This window comes from Fukomys damarensis, unplaced genomic scaffold, assembly GCF_012274545.1.
Source record: "Fukomys damarensis isolate Sample0158 unplaced genomic scaffold, DMR_v1.0_HiC HiC_scaffold_7, whole genome shotgun sequence".
Lineage (NCBI taxonomy): Eukaryota > Metazoa > Chordata > Mammalia > Rodentia > Bathyergidae > Fukomys > Fukomys damarensis.
Genome location: NW_022900919.1, coordinates 5,181,133 through 5,208,363, shown reverse-complemented (window position 1 = coordinate 5,208,363; position 27,231 = coordinate 5,181,133). Strand labels below are relative to the sequence as shown.

Here is a 27,231-nt window from a genome sequence, read left to right as displayed (position 1 = left end):
TTCCTGTCCCATGCCTGTGTTTAGTTACACTTATGTTCTCTTTTATATTAAGTTGGTTTTAAAAATTCATCTTGTATCCCCCCATGGCCTGGATAAATTCTATTGTAACTGAGAGGGCAAAACAAATCTTTAGCAAATAGGAATTTTATTAAAGATAGCTGTTTCTACAACTTCCTCAAGCTGCAAGGCCGAACACTAGGAGGATTCAACACATCCAGCCTTCTGGGCCAGAACTTGGCTAGATCTACAAATGGATGCTTCCTTGCTTTCGTTTTACCCCTTCTATGAGCTGGTGTGTTTCCGTTCATTTGACAGTGCAGCGGCAGACCTCTGTCCTCCCTAGTTTGTCCTCATTGTAAAGAAAGCCATCTTTCCACTTTCCTGGGCTTTTCTCTCAGTCAACTGCAGGTAGACAAACAAAGCCAGCAGCCCCGACAGCCAGGGCAGACCCAGGCCAGACTGGCTACTGCCCGGCAACAGCACCCTCTACCGACACTTGGGTCCACTGCGTCCCTCTTATCCTGCAAGGCTTTCTCTAGGTCAGCCCATGTCAGGACCCAGTGCTTTTCTGCATGGATTAGACAGGACTTTCTGTGAAAACACAAGGCTGCAAACAACACAGATGTCCAACAGGTTACCCATCACTGCAATGTAGCTCCAGAAAGGAATGAAGATTTCTTGTGTAAAGACTTTCTGTATGTTTTCACTGTGTCTTTGGGTTGGCTTCCTAGAAGTCAGGCTAGATGAAAAGATGACACACACGCCATTTTGCTAAATCCTGCCAAAGTGTCCTCCAAAGGCGCTGTTCCAGTTTTCATTACCCACAACTTAGAAAAGCGTCTAAAACTGTGCCATAACCACACCTGCAGAATGTATGGTCGAACGTGTACGGTCTGGAAATATCACAGATGAGAAACTGTATCTCACTGTAGTTTTCATTGGCATTTCTTTTAATATATGCAAAATTCACCATCTTCTCATATGGCTAGGAACTATTTTCATTTTCTGTAAGTTATCCAGTTCTGTGGTCCACTTCCTCCCTTTAAACATGATTTTAGTCTTTATTTTTCCAACCACTATTATTTCATTTTATATTACAGATAAAAATCCTTCTTCTGGGATATGCATTGAAAATATTTTCCACGCTTTTGTCATTTGTCTTTTTCCTTTGCTTTTGGAGTCTTTTTCCTTGCAGTTAAAAATTACACTGGGAGGAGGGAGGATGAATAGGCGGGACACAGAGGACTTTTAGGGCTGTGACACTGCTGTGGCAGACATGTGGCACTATTACTTGTTCAAGCTCGCTGGGTGCACGATATGAACCCTGACTTAGACCTTGGGCTGTGAGTGACTACGCTGCGTTAACGCCTGCTTACCAGTGGTAACAAGCGCAGCGCTCTGTGAAACACGCTGAAAGTGTGGAAAAGTGGGCAGGGGAGAGCAGGGCATGTAGCTCTGTTCCATTTTAACAGAGCCCAGACAGCCCCGACGCAGGGTCATGATTCCCACGAAGACCTACTTTGATCTGAAGGTCACCCTTCTTCCTCACATGGGCCATCTCTTTACCATGGAACAGAGTCTTCAAAAGTGCTCAGGTCAAACGTATCGGATGCTTTCAAACACATTCTGCTCACAGATGCGTGACTGGAAGCAAATCTGTTCTTTAGCCGAGGCTCATCATTTTGCTCCCGGTGTGGAAAGATGGAGGCAACAACTCTCATAAAATTTCTCTCTGAGAGTATTAGTTAGTGTCAGGTATACTGAGGCTTTCTCTGGGGTGAACTGAAATGCTACACGGGCCAATGGCACATTGGATTCTCCAAGGGTTCCTAACACGAGGGCAGGTGCACTTTTGCAGTCTTCGGCTCAAAGGGTTAAAGACTGCTGCTTCAGTGCCCCTCCCTCTGTGAACTCTCAGACTAGACAAACTTAAAGGACCCACAAGGAAGAGTTGAAGACGTGTGTGCTGCTTTGACTTGCAGAAAACCACAGCCTTGTAAGTCCGGCATGTCCCAATGCTGGAAGGGTCACTTTCCAGGTGCCAGGGCCTTCACCGACACGCCACAGCCGAGCTTTCCTGCACCATGCCAAATCCCCAACTCTGGAACATGTGCAAGACACCCTTGCTTTAAAAGATTTATGCTTTTATTCTTCAGGCTCGCAAATCTAGCTGTTACACTGGCATAAAATATGTGTCTGAATCAGACCAGCGTAGCCTCTCCAAGGGTGCTGAAAGAGCCAAAGAACTCCTTAATCATGGTCATAAAATGATTTCATTTTATTCAGCTCTTTATCCAGGGAAAGACACTTTTCCTACCAGAAAAACTATTCAGAGGATCTAGGTCTCTTCACAGCCCACTGCTGTCACTGTGACAGGCGGAGGAGCACCTTGAGAACTGGCCCGCTGCCCCTGGCCTGCCTATCTGAGGGTTTCCTGCAGGTCAGGGCTCGTGCTCTATTTGCACGATCACCACGAGTCTGAGTACACTACATGCTAAATGAGAATGTCGAGCAAATGAACAAATGGGAAACAAAAACTCCAAACTCAACTTTCTACTCCATTCTGATGGGTAGACATGAAAACAGCCATCATTCTATTTGGATTAGATTAAATATGGTAATGATGTCTACAAACACATCGATCAGAATGCAAGAAAGAATAGTTTTCCCTGCCTGGCAGAATGAAGAAAAGAAGGCTAAAGGTACAATGAGGTTTTTTGTTTTCCCCCCTTTCCTTTATTTTTCTTTCCCTTCCTTCTCTCTTCTCCCCTTTAAACAATTTTTTTCTTGTGCTAGGGAGTGAAGACCTGTTCTTGCACTTGCTAGATGAGTGCTCTATCACTGAGTTATACTCCCCACCTAGATATTTTTGTGGCATCGAATTCATTTGCTCTTGTTTTTATTCTGATGCGTGCTTCTTTTAAACCTAGGTTGTCTGGAACTGTTTTATGGGAAAGTATTCACTAACCCAATGGAAGGGGACAGACTGGCCTGGAAATCTCTCTTTCACATGCTTCTCCCTTCTTCCTGTCTTAAGCAAGTGAATGATACTTGCAGGTGCCCTATCCCCTGGGACAGTGATGTTTTTAAGGCAGGGGACACAACACTGACCGCTGGAAGGAGCGTTCCCTTGAGGACATCCCCCAAACATCTGCACCAGCCTTAGCCCAACTTTGGACTTCTATTATTTTTTTTCACATAATACCTATTTGCTCAAACCAATTAAGTCAATTATTTGAACCTATGTCTCGTTGATAGATGAAAGTAGAACGATTCAGAGGTCAACACTAGAAAAGCATCAGAACAAACTCTAAGGGTAATATCATTTATAAGTAAATGTAAAACTTAAAATGGAAGATGAACAAATGCATCTAAATTATAGAAAATTATGTAAAAATACAAAGAAAGCCCGGATATGAAGCGACTGTCTTGGATCCCTGGTGGCAGAAGGGGTGATGAGTTTGTGGGATGCAAAGTCATCTCGGGTGCTTCACTCTAGACTCTCATGAGAGAGAAATAATCCCCCTTTTACTAAATCTTCTGTTATTTCTCCTCTGTTATCAACGGCCAAACATAGTTCTAATGCCCATACACTACACTAACAAATGCATGAGAAAAACCACATGGTCATCCCAAAAGATGCCAAAGTTCACATCTGCTCTTTCTACCAGTTTGGACAAACCAGGAATAGAAAGAATCTCTTTTTATTTGCTAAAGTGTATGGACCCCAAACTCACAGGAATGACCAATCCTAATAAAGAAAACTTTAGAGTTACTTTCATTAAGGCTCAGAACAAGGTCATTACTTTTAGGACAAGTGAAAAATTTAAATAACTGGAACAAGATCAAAATGCAAAAATCAATACCTTTCCTACATAATAATGTTAGCTAATGGAGCATTTTAAAAACAATAAGAATGATCTAACACTAACACCAAAAGACGTAGCCAACACCAAAAGAATATCCTGTCAATCAACTGGGGGAAATACACAAAAACAAGAGACACTTTTATTTTGTTCTTTTGCAGAAAACAATTAATCTTCATTGAGGTATAAAAAGAGAACTTAAAGGGCCTGGGATTTGGCTCAGTGGTTCTGCCACCTGCTTCACAAGGGCCCGAGTTCGATTTCCAGTATCAAGGTGGGGGAAAGAACTTAAACAAGTTGATGAGAAGACTGCATTTTAAACACGCCAATCCTTCTCATATTTATAATACACTGAGTGCAATCACCACACAATTTTTCTGTGGAAAACAATCCTAGAACTTAGGATAAGTAATATATTCCAAGATAAGAAGTTTCTCCTTCAGCACATATGAAGTTGAATAAAGCAAGCAGTGGTAGGGACAGAACCACTGGGGAGAAGAGGGAAGGCATAGGATGGGGAGAGAGAGGGGGAGGGGAGGGGGAGGGAGAGAGAGAGAGAGAGACAGAGAGACAGACAGAGACAGAGACTGAGAGACTGGGACTGAGTTTGTGTATGATCATGGCCGATATTCTCAATTTCCTACGACCATTCCCTTCCTTGTTACCTGATATTTGCTTTTGTTCATGGCTGCAGCACACTCAAGCCCCATGCAGTAGGTCAGGACTCGTAACGAAGTCTGATCTTTGCTCTATCAATTTTTCTTGCAACCAAAAGTATCCCTGTGTTCAGTTCTTCTCCTTCCACGAGTCTCCAAACTGCAAGAGGTGATCTGCTAGGCGACCTGGGCCAAATGTTTTGCTTTCCGAAGAGATGAAGGGGACATACGAATCCTGACATGGAGAATCCTCATATATCTCCCCCACCTGAAGTGATGTGACAAAAAGCTCTACTAGCCTGTGACCAGGAGGGAAACGATGAAGGAATTTCAAAGATGCTGCCTGACATCACTAAACAGCTACCTCAATGCCAGCACAAACTCCAGACTGTTAGGAAGAAATACAAGCTTTCAGCAAAGCCCCTCTGGTCCACTCTGTTGTCACTGAGGTTGTGAGCACTGTGAGCTGCCTGAATGGTAAATAAGGAAAATCCCAAACTGATGGGAGTCCCATGGGGAAAAGCCCATCCTATAAACAAGGTGGCGATCCATTTGGAAAAACATAAAATTGGATTCCTTTTATCGAACCACTGACCCATAGGGAATGAATGAGAAATAAAACTACTGCTTAACTCTCATCCTCCATTAGGTAACAAGTAAAATTCTGAGAGAAACAGAAGGAAAAGTGGAGGTGCACATATTTGTGACCGACGCGGGGCAGCATGCTGGAGACCCTGGGATGGGCCACAGCCCCTCCCTGCAGTCTAGATCACACGGCCCATCTCCCCTGCTGGTGGATGCGACCATGTGACGAAGCTCCAGGCTGGCGGGATGTGCCGTGGAAGCGAGGCGAGTCCCTGCTCCTCTCTGATCTGATCTAGCATCTGCTAGCTCACTGCGGAGGGTTTCATGGAGGATCCCGGATGCCAGGCATGGCAGAGCCTGGGCTGCAAGGAAGGGGTGGGTGTGGAAATGAGCATGAGAAGTCAAGCTCTCCTTGTTGACATCTGGCTAGTACATGGCAAGACACAAAGCTGTGCTGTGCAAAAGCACCAAGAATCGGAGGGATGAGCATTTGAGTATTTAGCTGGCATGGACCAAAGTGGAAGGCACTCTGAAGACAAAAACTCAAAAGCTCAGTAAAATTTGATAAAACTGATAAGACCAAAAAACAAAGAAAATAAACACGAATGACAAGAATATAGTGAAAACGTCACCATTAAGAAACTGGGAAAAGATTACGGAAATTATACAATGAAGGAGGGATTGGCATTGAGAAGACATGATGAATACTCCCCAAAACAAGATGGCATACAGACCAAGAAAATCAGCCAATCGTATGAATGGGCAATGTACAAGAAATGCAAATGACCAATCAACAAATGAACAGAAAATCAACCAGTAATAACGAAGGGAGTATAAATTAAAACACAAGACAGTCATTAGCTATGCCCAGACACTGCCTCTCATTGGACTGGTAGAATAAATGTCTGTGAACACCAAGTCTCAGTGACATAAAACAGGTACTTTGTAACACTGCTACTGGGAGGATTCTGGGGTATCGCTGAGGTCAACACTGGGGGCATTTTTTCAGTATTTAATGTATTTTTTACTGTGCATTCCCGTAGGTCTACAATTTTGTCCCTCTGAGGGCACCTAGGACACAAGCACAGAGAAGTAAGTCTGAGGGAGTTCTGTGCAGCATAGCTAGACATATATAAAAATATTATCAATATGCAAGTGGCCAAACCAAGTGCTGTCCATCCAAAATATGAACTATACTGTAGGTGCCAAAATTAAACCTTCCGCAAGGCAGTTGAGAATATGCACATATTACAGTATGACTCACACTAAAGGAAAAAGAAACTCACGCACACAGAAATATCCAGCAGAGACACCTGCTATACTGAGGAAACTACTGTCTAGAAACGATTCCTCTGTCAATCTATGTAGTGCTACTCTGTCACAGTGCTTGACGTAGAGACGAGTCTTAGTAGCTGTTAGTTTGTTTCCCTTTAGTCCTTTATTTTTTTATTCCTAGAATAAATGTGTCAAGGATACCAAACCCCAAATCAGGCATGGTCTCTGCCTTCTAGGAATATCCAGGCGGGTGCTCTGAATCAATTAAAGAAGCAGTTACTCTACCTGCTGCTTAGTGCTGTAAGAGAAACTGACTGGTGTAGAAACGCCTGGGAAGGGACACACCTTAAGCAGGAGCAGAGGAGAAAGTAAGGGGCTCTGAGAAAGTGATATCGCTCCTGCAAACCACAGTAGAACAGGAAAGTTTTCAAAGAAGTAGAGTGCTGGGTTCCACTGGGGGGTGGGGACAGGCAGTGGCAACAGTGCCATAAGACAGAGGGGACAGGGTATGTATAGACCTTGAGAACAACAGAGCAAGGAACACACTCCAGAAGTTAGAACTGCAAGTTTACAAAATTCAGACACGAGAGACCAAATACGTCCTAAACAACTAGATAGATTTTACAGACTGTTTTCCCAGATTGGAAGCCATAACACAGTTACGAGGTCAATTAGCCTCTTGCTGATTTATGAATTCAATGCAATCTTAGTCAACATCCCAGCAAGATTCTTTACAGACACCATTAAGGCCGACTCTAACATTTATATGCGAAGACAATGCTGAGAAAGAAGAAAGTTGGAGGACTTCTGCTACCCAACTTTACAATGTGGTTTAAGCATACTGGGGATGGTGCAGTAAAATACCGGTGAAAGAACAGACTTGTTTCAATGGAGCAGAAAAGAGACCACTGATTTTTTTTTTTTTTTTACAAAGGCGATCCAATAAAGACAAGACAGGATTTTCAACAAATGGTGTGGGAACAGACACTTCTATTAAAAAATAAAACAATTTCAAACTATATCTCAAAGCATATATAAAACTGACTCTAAATGAGTCACCTGTGTGCATGGTCAGCTACCCACGTGCAAGCAAGTGCATGTGCAAGCACCCGTGTGTGGTGTGTCCGGGCGTGTGTTGTGGGGGAAGCAGGGGAGGGTCTCTGAGGGAAGCTGAGTAGAGGTTTCAGAGGGAAGGACAGTTAGGGGCACCAATAAATCTCCAGCCCACTGACGGAGTAGATGAAATAGCCATTTTCCATTTTAAAAGAAAGTATCGAAATTTCACAAGCATAAGAGAATTTCAGCTTTGGAGCTTTTTACTAGAGCACTCTTAGTTGAATGTTTGCATGTGAGTGACTGGTGAAGTCCAGTGTTCTATCTCTCCAAGCAGAACAAGCCAGTTTGCACAAACAAACAAACAAACAAATAAAAAGAAGAAAGACATCGATCATCGTGGTTAAGTCTGACTATCTCAATTAGGTAACATCAAGATAGATGGCTGTTTTAGAGCCCATCAAGGTTTCTATAACACTCTGGCACCTTTATGAAGGAACAGGTTATCTACTGTTTTATTTTCTAGTTATGTGGATTTTCACTTTTGATCAGTAGAAACATTTATATAAATAAAAACCTACACAGGCATTCATGAAAAGCTACAAACAATTTTGCCTACTTTCGGTTTCTCACTGTCTCATCCTGGGGATGAGGACAGCACTTCCTGTCTCACAGGCCAAGGCACAGCACAGTGCCTGGTATGGAGGGGGCATCACTACCACTGCTGATGCTATTATCAACGTATCCTTTTTCAAAAGCATTATTAAGCTAATAACCTGGAAAATCTAATAAAAACTTTCGGAGCTTCATTCCTTTGGAAGATTTGCTTTTGGCAATCTTTGTGTCATAGCAAGGGAACTCATAACTCTTAAAAGCTTGTTTCTGTATTGCAACTGGTAAATAGGAAGCCCAAATGTATGGGCCCCACTATTCAAGTCAAGAAACTGCATTTTAAGCAGAAAATGTATTTGTCCGTACTCCCTTGAGAAAAGAATGGAGAAACCAATTTCTCTCAGACACTGGTCCTTGGCTCGAGACCAAATCGGCAGCCCTGCAGCCCTGGAGGAAATCATTTCTGCAAGTCTGAAGCGATTGATTCCAACCAAGAAAGCTCTCTGCCCTTTGCCAAGGGTGGAGTATTTCTTCTGAATGGCACTCTGTCCCCACTTGCACGCTCCCTCTGACTTCTGCCTCTCTAATCAATGTCAAGGATGCCTCGCAGCTGTGGGGACAGGGAACTGAAACGGAACAGGAATTAAGCCAGGGAGATTAATAACAGGGTAAAGGGAGGAGAGAGGGGGAAGAAAGAAGAGAAGAGAAGCAGCAAAAGAGACAAATGTGAGCTCTGCTGAAGGCTCATTTTCAAGGGGAAGCCACACGATAACTGCATGGACGCTACATTGGCTGCCTGGAGCTGGGAAGCGAATTACTCCAAAATGGAAGAACTTCAAACAACCCATACCGACAACAGTTTATGTAGGGCAGGTGTCACACGGCAGCTTAGCTGGGTATCTGGTTAAGGGTCACTCCCGAGGCTCTAACACCACGGATCAAGCCAGGGCCTTCACACTGAGCCATATTCCAGCCCTTTTTTAAAATTTCAAGACAGGGTCTCACTAAGTTACTCATTTGCTAAGTTGCCAGGGTGGGCTCACACCTGTGGTGCTTGTGCCTCAGCTTCCCGGAGAGCTGGGAGTACAGGTGTGAGCCGCCGTGCCCAGTTATAATCCAAACGCTGGCTGGGGCTGCGGTCTCGTCTGAAGGCCAACTGAGGAAGCGTCCTCTTCCAGGCTCCTTACGTGAGCACTGGCAGGACCGTTCTGATGGCCGCTGAACTGACAGCTCAAGCTCCCTGCCACATGAGCCCCTGCACAGGGCCAACCGCAGAGCGACAGCGGCTCCATCGGAACGGTCACCCGAGGAGAGGCAGAGTGAGTGTGGCCAAGGGAAAGCCCAGGCAGCGTGCGCTGATTCCGGGAGAGACAGCCCATCACTTCTGCTCCGCGAGAGCGAGTTGCAGGTCTTGCTGTCACACAGAGCACGGCCACGCAGGAGGGGACATCGGGAGGCTACAGCGTGTTTATGCCAGACCAGTGGCATGCTTTTTAACTGTGCTTAAGGCATCTCGTCAACTTCTGTGTTGTGCTTGCAACCGGAAAAATAAAAACGGCACAGAGCCATCCCCAAGGGGTGGATCACGGGGCCAGGAAGATAAACAACTGCTGGTAGGAAGGCAGAGTTGGCAGGGAGACTTCCGCGACGCCTGGCACTGAGGCCCTCTGGGTGTGTGGGGCACATCCTTTGCTCTGGGGACCACAAGCGGACGGGTCACCCCAGGGGCAGGGGGACGGGTAGCACACACAGGGCCACCCCCAGGTGAGCCCAGTGAGACACAAGCAGAGAGAGTGAACACTGCTGCGGTTCTTTGTGGACATCGGCCCTTGTCTACTTTTCCTACTTATAGGGAAGAAAACCAGGCAGGTAAACTTCTCAGCGAAAGCATTCGTAGGATATGAATACATTTATCAAGCACAATCACATTTTTAAGACTCTCTATCTAATCCACAGTTGTATGCAATTTCTAAACTAACCCTTGCTTTGACAAACTGTTCAAATTAAAATTGGTTTTTACCAAAACTTAGTTAAAATTTCCAAACATTCTCAAGTAAGATTCACTCCTTGCCCATAGAGTACATGTAAAGTCAAAGTGACTTCGTTCAAACAGAAAGATAGCTAGCAGAATTCAAACAAAACTCCAGGTGATCACTGGAGACTGGAAGGCGGCAGACCAGGGAGCCCTAGGCGCAGGGAGTGGAAGGAGCTAAGATATCACGAGAGTCAAAAATGACCAGAATGGCAGCACCTTCCTCAGGTCACTCCAGGGACGAGTGTTTCCCACCCCGGAGACTCTGCTTCCTTCGCAATCCTCCTAAGTGGAAACTCGAGCTGGGCCTGGTACACACCTATCATCCCCGCACTCAGGGCCCGACACACCAGGATCACAATTTCAAGCCCACCTGGGCAACTCAGCCATTCGAGCCTCTGTCTCAAAAAAATGTATAAAGCGCTAGGGATGTAGTTCAGTGTGAAGTCCCTGGGTTCAAACCCCAGCGCTCTCCTACCCCCACATACACAGTAACTTTAAAATGGGATCATTTTGATCATGGTGGACCTCTGCCTTGGCATTCTGACTAACCAGCATCTTTGCCAAGGGTCTTGTAAAGTATCTGAGGGTAAAGCAGCATCTGAGTTACTTTCAGCCCATCCTCCTGCATCCAATAACAGTCACCAGCGGGTCCTCGTCAGGGCCAAGCCCAGGCTCCAGCCTGCACCAGGACGCCTTGCAAAAGGGTCATTTTGAGTCTCCTCATTTTCAGGAGGCTGAAGGCTTTTGAGGTGAAGTATCTGCTCACGGTCACCGGCATGCGTGTAGGTCAGAGAAGAGATGAATCCTAGACAGTCTAATTTCAGAGTCCTGCTCTTGTCTGTCTGGATACACTCCCTTGTGGGGAGATCTCACAGCCACAGAAAATTTGAAAAATGAAGGACTGTGTGACAAGGAGAGAAAGTCCGACACCCTGTGAGCTGGTGAGTGAAAAATCACAATACAGCAAACCACCAGATGCAAATTAGCCACAGAAGAGAACGCTCTGAGGGTCCCCAAGTTCACCCCACCAACTAGTTACTAATCAGAAGGAATAAAGAGGTGACTTTGTAAAGAGAAGCTCTGGCAGTCACCACATTCACCGAGGATGAACAGGCCAGAGGACACGGTGCACCACTGATGTGGAAAGCAAAGGAGATGTTTATTTAAATCCAAGTGTGAGGGAACCATCAGACAAATCCATTCGTGAAGCACTCTATAAACCAAGTGGCTTAGATTCTTAAAAAAAAAAAAACTACATGGAGCTGGGTGTGGTGGCATGAGTGCTGCCTGGGCAACTTGGCAACTTAGCAAGACTCTGTCTCGAAATAAAGAAATTAAGAAGGTCTGGTTCAGTGAAGGTGGCACTCAGTGGCAGAGTGTCTGCTACCACAAGTCCCGGCTTTGATATCACACGCACGTGTGCACACACACACACACACACACACACTCACCCACGAAAGACACAAACAAAAGCAGGGGTTTGGTTTAGAATGAAACAGATATAATTAAATTCAGTGCATGGCACCTAATTGCATGCCAGACAGGGAAAAGCACTATGATGACTATTTTCAGGACAGCTAAAGTTGTCTGAATAGGGACAATGTCTGGATAATATTTCTCTACCAATGCTATGTTTCAAAGTAATAACAGTCTAGCTTTCTAGAGGATGGCTGTATCCTCAGGAGATCCATGCCGAAGTATGTTACGATGTCTGCAATTCACTTTCCAATGTCTCTGACAAAATAACTGAGAATACCCATATATACATACTCGGGTGACATACACACACATTACAGCCTCTCTCTGTGCATAAACAGCTGCTAAATCTGAGTAAGAAGTATATGAATTTGTACTTGAGTCTTTCAGCTTTTCTGTAGATTTGAAGTGTTTCCTAATAAAAAATTAGGCAGAAAGGCTACTGAAAAATGTTTGCTCCAAGAGTTGTAAGGCAACTTGCTAGGACGTCAACTAGAAAGGAACAGCATTTTTGGACAAACACTGAGAGGAAACATTAAAAACTAAAATGATTAATGTGCTGAAGTGATGAGACCATTTTTATTTCACCTGCATTATTCTCACGACACTTCAGCAACCAATCATAGTTCCGACGAGAGTTACAAAGTAAACTGCACTAGTGTGGATGGAATCACTTGTCAACTCCTAGGGCCGTGTTCCTATTCACAGGAAGGCCTAACACTCCAAACTCAAATTCTAATGCAATGTGAAATACAGTTCCTAGTCCCTTCTCAGTGGGCTGTGGCGGGCAGATAACTCTTTCTTCTTGTTCTTTTTTTTTTTTTTGGTACCAGGGATTGAACTTGGGACCTTGCATCTGCAAGGCAAGCGCTGGAACCACTGAGCTAAATCCCAGCTCCAGATAACACTTTCTTTATAGGGGCTGAGGCCTCGTTTCCCTCTGTTCTCAGAACCACCATGGGCTCCCTGTGGGAGACGTGGACAGCACCCACTGCTCTCCCACAGCACTTACCTCTCAGTCACCTGTATCTCTGGAGGTGAGTGGCAGTCAGGCATTTGGGCCAGCACCGCTCGGTCTCTGATGGAAGTGGCCCATTTTTGCTGAAGTCGACGGTGTAAGAGCGCAGCCTCTAGAAGTCTGGAAAAGACAAGAGGTCGGAAGTGAGAATTTGAAATTTCAATATCAGAAGTGTTTTTTTTTTTCTATTTAAAAAATGAAATGTGAATTTTTTTAAAATTTAAAAATAATTTTAAACATGAAATATACCACGAAATGATCCAGATAGTGAATTCTACTCCCACATGCCATCTCAACCTTTAATTTTTAAACAAATGCTGGAGTCATTTAAAAAAGTTTTCTCTGAGTAGGCTTCAGAAAGGCGGCGATGGGTCAGAACCCCAAGGAGCTGCCAATGCAGGGGAAGCAGGGTTCCCACAGGGGCCCAGGAAACCCAATCCTGACTTGGGAGATTCCTGGAGAAGGGCCGAGGGACCCCCTGGAAACTCACGAGTGGGCAGTGTGCTCCAGTCACACTGCTGGGACCGAGGTGTGGGTCCCTGAGGGGATCTGGGGTCACAAGGCTGATCGCACCAAGTCCCTGTGCACTGTGCCTCAGTGTGGTGAGCAGCAGCCTCCTGACCTGGAGACCCTCGCAGACTGCACGTCTGCTGGCAGCTCTTCTTGCAGACTTTGGGTCCTGTCTGACTAGTGGCTCAGCGTGGTCAGCGACCTGTCTGGGCTGCATCCCGCTCGGACTTCACCATCTAGGGTGGAACCTGCCTTCCCATGTACAGTGCCCAGGACCCTCCGGTCTGCAGCACACCCAGCCACGTGCGCCCCCGACTGAGGGAGGCACCAACCATCTCTCTAGGAGACAGAGGGCAGCAGGGACTGGCAGGCTTCCCTCGGCCCTTCCCAGCAGAACAAATTGTGCATCTGCAGAAGCACAGCGGGTCCACGTTGCTGTCTCAAAGCTAGTGTGGTCACTGTCTTCGGGGGGTGTGTGCCTCACATCAACATGTCTGGCCCCTCTGGAAATCTTCCCATCTTGGGTTCCACTTTGCTGTTGGCGTTGTACTCCGCTTATGCTGTATTTCTACTCTTGTCTATTCTTTTTATACTTTTACCTTTTTAGGTCATTTTATTTCAACTGTGTCTCATCTAGTACCTTATAGGGCTAATGTAATGCTTTACTCAGTTTCAGAATCTATATTCTTTAGCTGGGGAATTTAACCAGCTTCCATCTTGTCTTGGCAGGATGTAGGAGTAGAGTAGTGGGATGACGGGTATATTTGGAACTTTGCGAGTCACCTTATTTTATGTTTTCTTCTCAAGTTATCCTTTGTTGTTTCCTTGACATATTTTACTGACTTAGTTGACCTTATTTTTCCTCTTAGCAATCCTCAGAAGCTGTATTTTATTTTTCTTCACTTAATTCTCTTAAATTTATAAAATACATATGTATGTTCATCTTTTCTATCCAAATTTAGAATATACATATTTCTCCTATAATTTCTACACAGGATAAAGTCCATTTTTCAATTTAGTTCCCTTCTCTTCCTGTGCTGTTTGCTATGTTTTATTGGAATCATTTAAAATGTTAATTCCAAATTGCTTTTGATGTTCATGTTTCTACCTTCTTCAGAATCATCTTTTAACAGTTGTTTCAAGCTTGGGAGCTTTCTTATTATTATAGTGGACCCTAGACTTATGCACTTGACAGGTTCCCATGGGCTGGTTCTAAGTACAGCTGCGATCTGGATGTTTACCTGGGTATACACTATAGGTTACAAGAGGCAGATGAATCTCCTATTAATCTAATCTAATCCAAGTTGTTTGCATTCAGGCCCATTGTAACTTGAGGGTCCACTGTAACTGTAACATATTGTTGTGTCTTAGTGTTTGCTAGTTGATCCTGGATAATTTACATCACTTGTTTCTCCCAATGATTTTTATGTTATTAAAAGGATTCTAGGATTAACTCTTTCAAAGAGACTTGAGGGAATACACTTTCTGAGTTCTTTTTTTTTTTTTTTTTTACGACCTGTCTGGGCTGCATCCCGCTCGGACTTCACCATCTAGGGTGGAACCTGCCTTCCCATGTACAGTGCCCAGGACCCTCCGGTCTGCAGCACACCCAGCCACGTGCGCCCCCGACTGAGGGAGGCACCAACCATCTCTCTAGGAGACAGAGGGCAGCAGGGACTGGCAGGCTTCCCTCGGCCCTTCCCAGCAGAACAAATTGTGCATCTGCAGAAGCACAGCGGGTCCACGTTGCTGTCTCAAAGCTAGTGTGGTCACTGTCTTCGGGGGGTGTGTGCCTCACATCAACATGTCTGGCCCCTCTGGAAATCTTCCCATCTTGGGTTCCACTTTGCTGTTGGCGTTGTACTCCGCTTATGCTGTATTTCTACTCTTGTCTATTCTTTTTATACTTTTACCTTTTTAGGTCATTTTATTTCAACTGTGTCTCATCTAGTACCTTATAGGGCTAATGTAATGCTTTACTCAGTTTCAGAATCTATATTCTTTAGCTGGGGAATTTAACCAGCTTCCATCTTGTCTTGGCAGGATGTAGGAGTAGAGTAGTGGGATGACGGGTATATTTGGAACTTTGCGAGTCACCTTATTTTATGTTTTCTTCTCAAGTTATCCTTTGTTGTTTCCTTGACATATTTTACTGACTTAGTTGACCTTATTTTTCCTCTTAGCAATCCTCAGAAGCTGTATTTTATTTTTCTTCACTTAATTCTCTTAAATTTATAAAATACATATGTATGTTCATCTTTTCTATCCAAATTTAGAATATACATATTTCTCCTATAATTTCTACACAGGATAAAGTCCATTTTTCAATTTAGTTCCCTTCTCTTCCTGTGCTGTTTGCTATGTTTTATTGGAATCATTTAAAATGTTAATTCCAAATTGCTTTTGATGTTCATGTTTCTACCTTCTTCAGAATCATCTTTTAACAGTTGTTTCAAGCTTGGGAGCTTTCTTATTATTATAGTGGACCCTAGACTTATGCACTTGACAGGTTCCCATGGGCTGGTTCTAAGTACAGCTGCGATCTGGATGTTTACCTGGGTATACACTATAGGTTACAAGAGGCAGATGAATCTCCTATTAATCTAATCTAATCCAAGTTGTTTGCATTCAGGCCCATTGTAACTTGAGGGTCCACTGTAACTGTAACATATTGTTGTGTCTTAGTGTTTGCTAGTTGATCCTGGATAATTTACATCACTTGTTTCTCCCAATGATTTTTATGTTATTAAAAGGATTCTAGGATTAACTCTTTCAAAGAGACTTGAGGGAATACACTTTCTGAGTTCTTTTTTTTTTTTTTTGAGACAGGGTCTCACTATATAGTTGAGACTGACCTGGAACTCACTATGTAGCCCAGGCTGGTCTTGAACTCACAGTGATCCTCCTGCCTCAGCCTCCTGAGTGCTGGGATTACAGGTGTGTGCCACCATGCCTGACTCTGAGTTCTTAAGTAAAAATCAGAAGAGATTAAATGTAAGACAAAGGAAATCAACAGCCAAATGTTCTTGAAAAAAGTTGGAGGTCTTACATTTCCTGATTTTAAAACACATCATGAGGCTATGGTAATCAGAATGGTATATTACAGGAATAAAGACAAGTACAGACCACTGAGATAGAAAAGGGAACCCAGAAATAACTTGTCATACATAAGGCCAAGTGATTTTGGAAAAGGGTGCCAAGATCACTCAATGGGGGAAATAGCAATCTTTTTTAAAAAATTAATTTTATTGATACATTTCGGATATACATAAGGATCTCATTCATCATAGGGAATTTCTATCTCGATTCTTCTTTTTCTCAAATCCCTTTCCCTCCCTTCAACCCTGCTTGTCCTCCTTATTTACAAAAGCTTTGTTTCCATATTTTGGGGAAAGGGCAGTCTTCATCTGGTGGTGGGAAAACTAGATAGCAAGCTTCCAAAGAACACAGGTGGGCCCTTAGCTAATGCTAAGTTCAAAAATGTACTCAAAATGGATCAAAGATCTAAATGTAAAATCTAAAATTCTTAGAAAGAAATACTGGGGGAAAACTTCACCTCACTGAATTTGGAAGTTACTTCTTGGATACAACACTCAAAGAATGAACAACAACAAAAAAATAGAAATAAAATAGATTTTATCAAGAGTAAAATCTTTTCATGCTTCAAAGGACCCTATGCACAGGATGAAAGAGTAACCTACTCAATGAAAGAAAATACTTGCAAGTTACATACCTGATAATATTCAGAATATATAAGGAACTATGACTCAACAAGAAGATGAACAACTCAGTTTTTTAAATGGGGTAAACAGTTGAAGAGCCATTTCTCCAAAGAAGACAAACAAATGGCCAATTGACACATTAAAAATGCTCAACATAAACAGTCACCAGGGAAATGCAAATAATGAGATATTAATGTACTTCATTCCCATTAGGGCGCTAATTATTTTAGAACACACGCACACATGCGCAAACCACACACACACACACACACACACACACACACACACACCAGAAAATAACAAGTGTTGGGGAAGGCCGCAGGGAATTAGGAACCCATTGTATATATTGCTGATAGGAATGTAAAGTGATGTACCTTCTAAGTAAAACAGTGGTTCTATTTTTTATATTTCTGTAAAAAAATTAAACATTGAATTACTTTACGATGTAGCAGTTTGACTTTTCAGTACATAACCACCCAAGAGAATTCAAAGTAGAACTTAAAAGGGAAAGGGGAAGTGAGAGAGGCAGGGGAAAGGAAAGAAGGGAGTGGAATTAATATGAGAAAATGAAACAATGGAACCAAAGTCTTTGTAGATCGGGAGGGGTGGAGGTGTTGAAAGGGAGGGCAGGGGAGTGGGGAAAAACTAAGAACCAAGATGCATCATGTAAAGGCGCAAATTTCCAAGGATGAATGTCATTATGTTGTATACCTAAAATGTACCAATAAAATTAATCAAAGAAAGTAAAACTCAAATGAACATTTATTTGTGAAACTGAGTTCATAGTCAAGTTATTCACAACAGTCAATAGCTGGAGACAATACAAGTGTCCACAGATGCGTGGATAAATAAAGTATGACACATATGTTACACAAGGGAGGATTAGTAGGCCTCAAAAGGAAGGATGTTCTGACATGCGCTAGCATGCATGGACAGACCCGAGGGACGTTACACGAACTCAGCCAGCCAGCCAGTGACGACTGTGCGATCGTTTCTCTACGCAGAGCCTTTCTCAGTGGGTGAGGCACTTACATTCAGAGACAGAGAGCAGAACGGGGCTGCTCTGTTTGCTGGCGGGGCTGGAATACGGCAGGTGAGTGTTTAGTAGGCATAGGGTTTCAGTTTGGGAAGATGAAAAGGTTCTGGAGAGGGACCCTGGTGGTGGGGGCAAAATAGTGGGAATTGACTTAATGCCACTGGAAAGTACACTTAATTAAAACGATAAAATGTTGTTTTGTGTAATTCATCGCAGCAAAAAATTTTAAGGTTGGCCAACAAATGAGTGAGAATCAGATTGAAGCTTTTCCACTGACCACGTATCACTCAAGGAAAAATACATTTAAAGACGAGCGCAGTAGGGTGGACATAACTGGGAACCGAGGATTTTATGGGCAGTGAAATTCTTTCTAAAGAAATAGGCACAGGCTTAGAAAATTATTTGTCTATAGATTCTTGAAAAATTCATAGAGAAGACACTCAAAAGAAAAAGAAATCCACCGCGAAAAGGCAACATGCAAGCAGCAAAGGTGAATTACAAAAATAATAAAATAGCACATATGTGGGTTATTAATCAAATGACTGCCTTTAAAATCTAAAGTTAAAAATAAGAGGATAAAATTAGTTACATTGGTAGAGTGCTAAAATGCAGAAAATATATAGTAATATTGATAGTCAACAAGATAAAAGTCACTATGTGAGACTAATTTAACCTTATGTCTATCACATCATAAATTAAAGGAGAAACATTACATGAACATTTCAAAAGATTTGCATTGATACAATCTGACAAGTAGGGTAACTTACAATATATTCTAGCAAGGTAGGATGGAGAGGAAGTCCTTTAACCTGATATAAGATCTTTTGAAAAACATTGTAACATCTTATAGTTAATAGTGAAATGTTGGGTAATGCTGAGTGCATTCCCTTCAAGATCAGGTCTTGGCCAGTGGTTTAGGGCAACATAAATAAGCTGATTAATTAACAAATAATTAATTAACTAAAATAAATGGTATAAAAAGTTAAAAGGAATGAAAAACCTTGTTATTATTTGTGGACAATATGACTTAAACATAGACAATAACCTTGGAGATAAATTAGTAGAATTCTGTAGAATCTTTAAGAAACTAAGTGAGTACACAAAATCAACTGTGCTTTTATAAACTATAAAAGACTCAGAAAATGAAATAAAATGCCATTTATTATCAGATCAATATAAATCATATAGGCATGCATCCAACAAAAATGCACAAAAATCTTACAGAGAAAATTATAAAGGTTCATTAAGGATTGAGATAGATATAAATAAAAAGAGAAAAATTAGGAGACTTCTACAGATTTTAACATAATTGCATTCAGTATCTCAAAAGGGGGATCTCTGTGTGTGTGTGTGTGTGTGTGTGTGTGTGCGTGCGCACTGTTAATTCTGAAACTTCCTGACAGCACAAAGGTGAATGCACACTTGAAGAAAAGGAGCAAAGCTGGAGGAAGATAAAGTACTCCTCATTTTGATGGCAGGAGTTGAGACACCATAGATAAAGACAGAGGAGTAAGATAGACTAGAAAACCTAACAAAAGATGGCATACACCCTATGGGCACTCGGTCTATCACAGTGATTTCAAAGACCAGAATGGACTTTAGGATGCACACAGCTAAGGCGGCTGACTGGGTATATGGAAACAATGAAATGACACCTCTGAATCCTTAACCAAAACCAAAAACCAAGAAAAGCAAAATCTGCCCTTAAGGCTAAGCTATACACATTTTAGAAGAATTTATAGGAGATATTTTACAGCTTTGGAGTAAGAAAGAATTTCTTAAACAAGATAAAACGAGGACTGCTGCAAAGGAAAAGATTGATAAATATGACTAATATCACTTGCAAACTGCTTCTCATGAAAAGGCAACACGAAGAAAGTGAGTAGAAAAAGCCACAAGTAGGAGAAGATATTTACAAAACATAACCAAACAAGAATCAGTACCCAGAATATTTAAAGAATTCTGAGACTGAATGAGAAGAGATAAACAACTCAGTAGAAAAATGGGCCAAAGAAATGAGCTGGAATTTTACAGAAACGGAAGAACAAAAAAGTTAGGAAAACAGAAAAATCATTCTGATGATCCCTTTTAATCAAAGTAATATAAATTAAAATCACAAAGAGTTCATTTTCTATACCTAACAGATTGGCAAAGGTCTCCTAAGAGAACAGTGAGAATACGAGAATGGAACAGCCTTCGCTTCTGGACAAAGTCAGACACGGTGCAGCTGTCTGGGAGAACGACCGTCAGGAGCTTGAGGTGACACAGGGCACCCAGCCCACCCGCTGGGGATTCCACCCCTGCCTTCACCCTCGGAGTCCGTGCCGTGGCCACGGAGAGGGCAGCACCAGTTCTGCCGCTCACACAGTGACCACGGCCGCCACCTGCAGCAGCAGGCACACGAGCCTCGTCAGCGTGGAACCCAGACTCCAGGGAAAAGGAGCGCAGGGCCACAGCCGCAGATGCCGCCGGACTGACAACCACAGCATTAAGGGAAGGGAGCAAGACCCAGAAGGACTGGAGGGACCGGTTCGGACAAAGTGCCAGGAAGAGGCTGACCCAGGTGGTGTTGTATTTGGTGGTGCAAACAAGAGTGATTCAGGGAGCAGTGGAATCCTCAGGGGCCGGGGAAGGCCGGGTAGAGAGGGCCAGGCACAGAGGACAGTCACAGTCTCACAGTCACCTACACAGGGGGTGCACTGCTATTCGTGCTCTTCTCTGAACCATTCACATAGTCCCCCTGTACTTTCTGCCGGTAGGCTATGCTTTATAAGGAAAAAGGAGCCAGGAAAGAGAAAGTGTGTGCATCATAAAAAGTCTGCAAAGGCACTTTTGAAAGTGTGCTAATAAGAAAGAAAATCATCTGAAAAATCTATCAAACTTCACTGAAGACTATAAATGAGAGCAGAATAAACAGAGAAACATCATATTACTGGATCGGCAGGAAATACTCCGATATCCGTTCCTTCGGACTTAAATTCTAAAATCAATCAAATACAAACACATTTCCAGCAAGCTTAAAAAAGCCTGTCCAGACAGGCCGTGTCTGAAGTTTGTGGTAAGGAATGTCACACTGGTGTGAAGGAGAAGAGGGCTAGTTGTAGCAAATTTTAAAAAACATTTAATTTACTCCCAAATGAGAGTGATTCAAAATTGCTGAGGGCAATGGGCCTGTCCACGTGACACACCCAGAGGGTTTCCACAAAAAAACCTCATTTCTCAGCACATCGCTTGGCCCTAAGGATGGAACGGAAGTGGCCGGATACTAAACCTGGCCCCAGAGGCACAGACGCTGGCAAGCTGGGTGTGGCAACGCCACTGCAGTCCTGAGGCCCCGTGAACCCAGTAAGATGCTTGAAGTGGGGATGACAGCACCTGGCCAGGTACTGTCCCCTGGAGAGATGGGTAGGTTCTGCCCTCAGGCTCGGAGGCCCTGGTGTGGTGCCTATGCTGATGGCGCCGGTTGGGCCCAAGTCCCCTCAAGAACACTGCACAGCCATCAGCCGATTCTCCCCCGGTTCAGTGCCCAACTCCACGCTGCCTGCTGGTGGCACAATATCCCCAGGATCATTACTGCTGTTCACCGCAGCACTAAGCCCCAGGTACAGGTGAATGCACCCCATGATCTCTTTTAACCCCAGAACACTGAGGGGATCGCTCATCCTGCAGGGTGACTCGCACAGCTAACGGCCCCCAGAGCCTGAGCACAGAACCGCCTGGGCCGTGGCCCATGCTCCAGACTCGTGCACCTCCTCTGCGTCCCCTTCTTTCTTCATATTTTCTCCATGGGGAATCTTTCAAACATCTCCCTTTTGGCCCCACCCACAACCCAGATCATAGAGGACATTTACCCCACAGTTTTCCCTAGAATCCCCTTCAACCAGGGGAAGCCTCGTCTTCCGGCCTCTCCCAAGCTGGACCCAGTGCCTACCCACCCACCTTCAGGATCACCAGTGCTCTCCATTTAGTCTTCACACATGTACACTGGGTGACACAGGCAGGAGTGGCTTTATTCCTTAGTCTAAGATCACTAAGAGAAAGGTGGAGTTCTAGCAAACAGACCTCACTCAGTTCATACACTGATCATCCAGTTTACTGGTGGCTCAGGAAGGAGAGTTTCTTTCTGCCCCGGCGTTCATCTCTGCTTCAGGCCTGCTGGTACCCAGTTATGGTTCTTGAATGGAATCGAAACTTGCAGTCTGTCCGGGCTAAAGTTTTGGTACCTTTAGATTCAGAAAAAAGTAAAAGCTAACAACTTCTGGGAATAAAGATGAGATACTCATCATCTGTACTGAAGACACTGGAAATGCCGAACACATCTGGAATGAGGTATGCAAAGATCTGGAAGGCTTAAATATGTCTCAAAATGCAAGATCCTCTAGGGGAAAATGAAAGAAAACTGCCACCGATTTAAAAGTAAGCTGAGATCAGGAATGAAAGGAGCGGGAGGAGAAAGACTGTCAGTCAACATTAAGTGTACACGTTAATCTTAGGGAGAATGCGAGGAGCTAAAATAAAATTGCCCTCTGGACTGGCATTCTGGCTCTGAAAGGTGGCCATGGCTGGATTGGACAGAGTAGCGGCCTGCGGACACCACCCATCGGGAGACCAGGAGCATCCCGGAAGATGACCCAGAAATGTGCTTGCAACTGTGAACACACAGTGTCTTTGGGAAGCTGACAGCAGACATGGAGATTCCTGATGCAGACATTCAAGCCTCCTTCCTGCATCCCTGTGGCACCGGAGGCATCTCTGGGGGTGGTAGGAGCCCTACCCTTGGTCCCAGCCACACCCCTTATCTGCTTCGTGGTCTTGAGAAGCCTCTTTGGCTCCTTGTCATCTCTCATCACAAGACTGAGCCTGCTGCAAGGGTCCATAAAGATGAAAGGGGACAGGCTCTGAAAGGCTCCAGGGACCCATTGGTCCCAATGAGACAACATTATTTTAAAGCAAAAAAAAAAAAAAAAAAACTCAGAGGGGGTTTATAGATGGAAAGGAAGACTGGGAAAGCTCCCAGGCCGGGCTGCTAGAAACATCAGGTCCAAAAGAGCAGCAGGCATTCAGACCCAGCAGGTAGCCAAGTGACTTCCAGGCAGAGCTCAGGGAAAGATGGGACACTGCCCACTATCCACAGAGCCAGGGGGTAGGGGAGAAGCAGGTACCGAGCAGGTGTGTGACAGCTTAACAAGTCACCCTCTCCGGCTTCCGACCACCCAGAGCCTGGATTCCTGCTCCTCCTCCTGCCTCTCCTAGCAAGAGCTTGTGCACTTTTCCACCTGGTTCCCTCTCTCCCTGTCCCCACACCCTTCCACAGCTCGTAGGATAAGGGCCCTGAAGCCCTGCCTCTGCCAGGAAATCTCTCCTAATCGAATAACTTTTTAAAAAACCATCTTACTTTATTATTATTTACTCTAGGCAATTTCCAAGCATAAAATATGTTGTTATTAACTATAGTCACCATGTTGTACAACAGAGTTCTCGAATTTACTTTTCCGGTCTAGATGAAATTTTGCATTCTTTGACTAATACCTCCCCATACGTCCAGTCCCAGATAACTACCACCCTATTCTCTGCTTCTGTAAGTTTGACTGATACCACACAGATGGATACACAGGCCTGTCCATCCCTCCTCCCTCGCCACAGACGGAGTCTTCAGTGCAAAGAAACAGCAAGGGTGCGGGGGCTGGCACCCTGTGCTGGAAGGAGTCATCACACAGGCAGGGCCAGGGGAGGGTTTGGTGAAGCCCCAGTGTAGATCCTGCTGGGGAAGGAACAGGAAGGGCACACAAGATGTTGAGGGTGGGAAGCAATCGCCAGATTGAAGTCATCAAAGTTAAAAAAGCTTTGCTTCAAAAACATCACCTATTGACTGAAAGAAAATATTTGCAAGCCACATGTCTGATGAAGGACTATTATCTAATCGAGAACGTACAGAGTTGTCAAAACTCCAAAGTAAAAAAATCCAATTAGCAGAAACATGGACAGACATTTCACTGGTGGCTATATAGATGGCAAATAAGCACATGAAAAGGTTTTCAACATCATTAGTCATCATGGAAATGCAAATTAAAACAAAATAAGCTATTATTACGCACCTATCAGAATGGCAAAAATAAAAAAAAAATAGCAACAACATGGGACGCTGGCAAGGGTGCTGAGAAATGGTCAACTCATGCACGGTGTGTGAGAATGTCAAGTGATACTGCCATCTGGAAAGCAGCCTGGCAGATTCTCTGAAAATTAAACATTCAACCATCATCATACAGCCAAGGGGTTGGATTCCAGAGAAATGAAGTCTTATGTTCACATAAGTAGTTGCACAAAAACACTGACTACAGTGTCCTTCCAAATGGGCCAGAATTAAAAACAGATCCCGACCTGCAGGGGTGAATGAGGAGACCAACTGTGGCACATCTAGACCTTGGAATGCTGCTCAGTGAGCAACCAGGACGGGCTCTTGATGCCCAGGACAATTGAGATGAATACCCAGGGTATCACGCTGAGTGAAAAACAGAAATCCCCAAGACTGCATTTCGAATGACCCCATTTCTGTAACATTGTTACAGAAAGAGAGACGAGTTCCTGCTCATCAGGGGTGAAGTGTGGGACAGAGAGACTGTAATGTAAAGGAGCAGTGCTAGGAGTCTGTGGGGAGGGCGCTGTTCTAAACACGGACCACATTAACCTCAGGGACTATAGTTTTACAAGAAGCTACCAGTGGGGAAATCAGGAAAAGGGACAGTGGAACTCTACTAATTTCTTGTAACTGCATATGAATCATTTCAAAATAAAATGTCTAATTAAAATACGTATCTTCCTGCTCCTAGTGATCCTATATGACTCTTCCTTAAGTCATCAATCTTCCCGAGTTTAATAAATTCTGAATTTTAGTTACCACCACTCTTAGCAGTCTGATCTCCACCAGTCAAGGATCCCGTCAATTTCCATTTCCTTCCTGCCTCTTGCCATGCGGTTCTCAGACCCAGCTATATGGTGCGTATCCCAGAGCCTGTCAGGAATTAATGCTCTCAGGCGCCACCTAAGACCCTCTGCATTTAAGCCATCTGCTCAGAGATGCACAGCACACTGAAGTCTGCGAAGCGCTGCTCTATAAATGCAGAATGATCCCTGGCTTAAAAAGTTGGTAAGAGGATTAATGGGGCCCCTGCCAATTATGCTTTCCCCCTCCACCAGAGCTAACTTAGTGTCAGGTTACTTTCCTCTAATCTAGACCTTCTTGCGTTGGTCCAGAAATGAAAATACTCTTCAGATATGATGTGGCCCACAGGATGGAGAAGCTAAGCGCCCTGATTAGCTGGGGCCAATTTATTCCATTCTAGCTTCCCATGGCTGCAGAAATTTGCGTGAAGTTATTAGTTAAGCAACAGCTTCTGCTTCCCACCTGGACAGCTGAGTTTTTGTTTGCTTCTGTCCTTTTATCTTTCCATCAGAACTCACCATCCCAGTTTCACGAGTGCAGTGTTGGACTCCATCTTGCTAGATTCAGTGCATCACAACCCCTGAATAGGAGGAGCCATCTGGACTCCTTTTGGCCGCATTTGTCTGCCTAACTCTCTGGGTGAACCTGGCACTCAGGGATCCCAGGACCAGGTCCACCTGTTTGTCAGGCATTACAGGCCCTGAGGCAGACCTCCATCTCAGTTACCTGCTGTAACCTCACTGTGAAGTTCCTGGAGACCAAGAGCCCACACAAGCATATTTACAACCTCAGGACTTAGCACTAAAGCCTGACCAATGACAATGACAATTGATGAGACCTATGAATGTGGTTCCCTCCATTGCTAGGTGCTAGTGAAGCTGACCAGCCTGTCAGCTACCTCTTTTTGTAAACAAAGTTTTACTGGGACAGACCACACCCACTTGTTTTCAGGTTGTCTCTCGGCTGCTTTCCTGCAGGCTGAGGTGGCTCATTGCACCAAAGACCATAGGGCCTGCAACATCTGCAGTACTGACTGCCTGGACATTTATGAAATGCTTGACCAGACTTTTTCCTATAGCGAGGCAGGACGAATACACAGCCTTGCAACAATCTACCAAAGATGATTTCCCAGGGTTAACTAAAGGACTAAAAGATCAACGTGTCTTTTGGGATAAGGTCCTTAACATGGTGAATCCTACTTCTTTAAACTGACATCCAGGGCCCACTTTCCAGTCTACCATAGAGCGTGACACAGAATTTACAAAAGCATAGTGCCGTATCTTGAAGAAACCCAATAAATAAATAAAACATAAGACCCAGACTCAGAAGCAGAGTGGCTATCCCCAAGAGGGGTGAGTGTCACCTCAAGGATATGAACCCAAATCTTCAGATTCTAAATGCATTTGTTCTTTGGAATTATACTATGTGACCTCTTCACTCAGATGCTCTGCAAAATGTCCCTGGTGTTCCCCTATGAAATCTCTGTCCAGCAGGAAATGAGGTGGAAACCTAAGCTGACTTCTAGCCCACACTGTGGGAAGGTGCACCTGTTCGCAGGGTGTCCTCCTTTCTGCTAGTTTTCCATCCCAGAATATTTGTAACATGGACGTTACTGCCACAATGTGCAGAACTGAGTTTTTAGTGCTCCTAAGGCTCCTAAAAAGGGTTTATTTTATGAAAATTCTTTTTCTTCTTTGGTTTTTGAGACACAGACCTGGAACTCACTATGTAGCCCTGGCTGGTCTCTAACTAACAGCGATCCTCCTGCCTCAGCCTCCCAAGTGCTGGGATCACAGGCATGCACCACCATTTCAGGCAATACTATATTCTTTTGATTAGAACAGCTCAATAATACTTTAAGAAGATGACATAAATCCCTTTTACTAGTCTTTTAAAAGTGTTTTTGGTGATATCTGTAGACAGTTGAATTAAAATAAAAACGCAGGGTACTAACTGAAACATTTATATATTAACATCAAAGTGTCGATGTTTTTGATTTAGTTTCCTCACTGATTATGGTTTGGGAATGGTTCGCATGCATCCGCAGAGGGCTCACCCTCTCAGAGTCTGGTCCTCAGTGGCCATGTTGAGCGTGGCCTGCACTTTCCTGAGGCAGAGCCCCATGGGAAATAATGGGGTGACTGGGGCCATCACCCCGAGAGACTGATTCGGCTCCCTCTGGGTCTGCTGGGTTCCCGGAGAGAGAGCGGTAATAATAAGAGTGAGTCGGGCCCCTGAATATCACTGGCCATGCGATCACCCCCCTTTCTTCCAGGCTCTTGCCATGGTGCCACTGGCCACATTGTGATGTAGCCAGATGGCTTCACCAGAGCCACACAAATGCTCCTAGCCTTCCAGAACTGTGGGCCAATGATCCTCCTTTCTTTATACATTTCCTAACCTCAGACAGTTTGTGATAGCAACAGAAAATGAACTAAGGCACCATC

At 44.1% G+C, this 27,231-nt stretch overlaps 1 protein-coding gene across 1 annotated transcript in view; it reads right to left on the bottom strand.

The window, feature by feature from the left end:
• Otud7a (OTU deubiquitinase 7A) overlaps positions 1-27,231 on the bottom strand; it is a 232,499-nt gene that overhangs the window by 90,170 nt on the left and 115,098 nt on the right. Inside the window, exon 3 of the mRNA XM_019209632.2 lies at positions 12,571-12,696. The gene's annotated coding sequence lies outside the window, so the exon portion shown is untranslated. The remainder of the gene's footprint in view (positions 1-12,570; positions 12,697-27,231) is intronic.